General features: G+C 42.9%; 1 protein-coding gene across 1 annotated transcript in view; it reads left to right on the plus strand.

Annotated features, from left to right (window-relative positions):
* LOC106751974 (lachesin-like) overlaps positions 1-3481 on the plus strand; it is a 173510-nt gene that overhangs the window by 167437 nt on the left and 2592 nt on the right. The window lies entirely within an intron of this gene.

Raw genomic sequence — 3481 nt, forward strand, 5'->3', positions numbered from 1 at the left:
TAATTTTGGTAGACCGTTTGGAACGTGTAAAATACGTTAAATTTAAATTTTCTATTATGTATATGTATAAATGACATTGACGTTTTTAATATATATTTTCTCATATTGACGATATCGCCCTATTTTTAATTCCAACTTCCAAACCACATTTAAGAATTTTAATACTAAATTACCGTGGCATTTTCGATCAATATATAGACATGCAAAAAAATACAACTATTGAATTATTTAGTCTTTAAAATTATAAGATAATTATAAGAAGTCCATAATTTAGAAATTCTCTCTAGGTACGAAAAAGGAAAGAAAGGCGACACTATGATACAAATAAATTATATAAAGGAACAGACCTTAATAAACATGTATCTATATAAATAACTCGGAATAATTATTCTTGTACGTGTATAGATGTATAGTGAAGATAACCCGAACCGAAAATTTGCACTCGTGTAATTCACTACGATTATTTTACACACGTATATAACTGCACCTTCTCTCGTATCTTTTGTGAATAAAACGTTAGTATCACGCATTTTAAAATATATATCGTTATTTATTTCACCTAAAAGTTATTCAACGTATTCTTTCTGTCGTGTGACTAAACGAATTTTCGACGTTATTGTCGCAAGCCGATTATCTTAACCCTTTTAGTGCCGAACGACGATATATCGTCGTTCGCAACACTTGCGAAAAGTGCCAACGACGATATATCGTCGCGTATCCGAGGGCGTCTTACTATTCGCATTGCGAGAAAGCTCTATCTCAAAATAAATTTATGAAACGTTATAAACGGTCTAATTTCATTGCAAAAGAATTTTAAAAATTGTTTTTGGGTTTAACTTTTTGTTATATTCTATGCTGGTTGGTGCCGAGGCTCTATACACACTGGAGCGATAAGGTAGAAACTCGACACGGGACAGTTTCGTTCTCAGGTCCGATATTAGTTATTTTGTTAAAAATCATTGAAAATGTAATACTTATACTTCATACTACGTGATCTACATAAAACTGTGATCAAACGATGATTATTCTTATGTGCAAATATTGTTTGTAGAAGAGAAACTTGTTTCTATGTTTTTCATCATATTTTATATTGATGTTATTCGTATGATTTTCAACAAATATTGAAATACAATTGGCATTACTTTATTCTTTCTTTATTTCGTGATATGCTGCTTTTTGAATTTTGTCAATATCATTTTTAGTTTGGTTTCTATGAGCTTTTTCCCAAACCTTAGCAAACTCGTCAAATTGGCTCGGTATTCTTCGCATAGGTACTTCTGCTCGGCACTAAAAGGGTTAAAGAATGAATCGTCCGCGTCAATCGACCGAAATTATTCCGGGTCTTCCTTTCTCATGACGGTATTTTCGAGTTAATTTTGTTGATCTGACGAAACCATCCAAAAGGCGTGTAATTAATAATGTAACGACCATAACGACGTGCGGGTTAATCGAGAAGCATGAGTCGAGTGTGATCGAAAAAGCGCCGGGCAACAATGGCTGGAGATCGTCGGAGCGTCAGGTCGCCGATTAAAAGACTGTGAAACAATATCTAACGCTACCTCCGTCCCGCCGTTATCTCTCTTCTTGCTCGCCGTCGTCCCGCTTTCGCCCCCCGGTACTCCTGTCTCGTATTAGTTATCGTTTATCAGCCGGCCAGACAAAACGCGGTGCCTGGAATTGGGTGAGCCATCTGTTGCCAGACATGATCGATAAAAGTCTGCCAAGTGTTATCAGTGCTAAACTGCTATTTCGACGGGCTGCCGCACGCGCGCACAACCCTCTTCTTCCACTTCTACTTCTTCTTATAGTTCTTCTAACCACCGGTTCCCTACCGCAACCTGTCTCTTCGTTCACAGCAGCTGTATGCCCGGCACGGGGAGAGAGGGCTGTGTCGCGGACGCTCCTCGAGACGGATTTTACTTCGCAAAAATTCTTCGACCACTCCGAGATTGATTCTCATTTCGCGAAAAATGCTCTCAGCGGGGCGATTAGAGAAAGAGGCTGCACGCTTTTCGCCCTCGTGGCAAGAAAGCGTTCTGGCTCTCTCGCTCTTCCTCTCTCACGAGAACCCGAGCAATAAACGCCGTACATTTTGCCGAAAGCGCGAGCCAACGGTGAAGCGGATTTTCGCATGGAGAATTAATCTCGCATCCGGATTAAATTCGTTAGCGATATTGCCGGGCGGGGGTGACCGAGCGAAAGGAAAATTGGGATGGAAACTGCCTCTCGTTGCGAGGCCGCGAGCAGCATCCTGTAATGAGTAAGTAGCAATGGTCGACGGAGCAGGTCCGCGTACCTCATTCAATATCATTGAAACACGATCTTGTCAATTAGCCGTGTAATTTTGGTATTTAGTAGCTCGGTCGGAGCTATGTGATCAACCAGAATTAGACATTCTAACGTTACGCATATCAGCTTGCACTAATATAATTCCGTGCGATTAACACGACGCGTTAACGTTTAATTTTCAATCGTGTCTCTATAATTTCGCCATGATTAAACGCGGACATTTCTCTCTCTCTCTCTCTCTCACTTTGTTCCCCTCTCTATTTATCCATCTCTTTCTAACAAAAGAAGGAACATCACGTTAGAAGGAACGATGTTGCAGCTATCTGGCGGGGGATAATTGATAGAAGCCATAATTGTAGCCGCACTCGGTAAAATATTGAATTTAATTACGCCTGCGACGAGGAGAGGCAGATATCGGAGTTGTGACGGCGTATCGAACTACTGCAGGAAATTAGCGTTGTTTACGTCGTAACGGACGGACGAACCGCAGCGATTCATCCTAACGTGCGAGAGACAACGGAAGCCTCGCGTATTATCTCTCCGCAACATCACGTTGCTCGCTATCGCGCATCGACTCCGCTCATGATTCGCTCTCATCGAACTTCAGTGAGACGCACGTCGCGGATATGTTCGGTAGCTCGCGCTGAGAAACACGACAGAAAGAGAGAGAGTGAGAGAGAGAGGGGGAGAAGTCGATGGCCACAGTGTCGTCGGCGAGTAAGCGTCGTAAATGCCGGATAAATCTTCGCTTGGGACGAAAAGAGCTTTACGAAGGTGGCGAGAAAACAACCCGATCTTGTTTTCTATCGCGTATTTCGCACGCAATGAACCGCGTCAATCGACGCTCTCGTTGAGAAAGAATTCTTGCTTCGCTCTTTTATTCGCGGCGCGTGTGTCAGGTGACGTCGAGCGTGTACCGCGCGAGACCCTCCATCGAGCTTGCGCGCGTGCGGAAAAAAATGATATCCACTCACACAGCATATCGCCGAGCACCGGCTGACCACGGTTGAAATAATGTTCTGAGACGATCGTGCCTTGAATTCGACAGCGAGGAGTACAGCGAGCTTGCCACTTTTTATTGCATAACACGAGAGCAACCACGAATCGAACCGTTCTCCGCCACGTCGGCTCGGCAACTTGTTGGGAAAGCCCATTTTAATTCCCATTCATTTAACCCTCCCCCCCCCCCCCC

The sequence above is a fragment of the Dinoponera quadriceps genome, unplaced genomic scaffold, assembly GCF_001313825.1.
Source record: "Dinoponera quadriceps isolate SergipeBrazil2010 unplaced genomic scaffold, ASM131382v1 scaffold426, whole genome shotgun sequence".
Classification (NCBI taxonomy): Eukaryota; Metazoa; Arthropoda; class Insecta; order Hymenoptera; family Formicidae; genus Dinoponera; species Dinoponera quadriceps.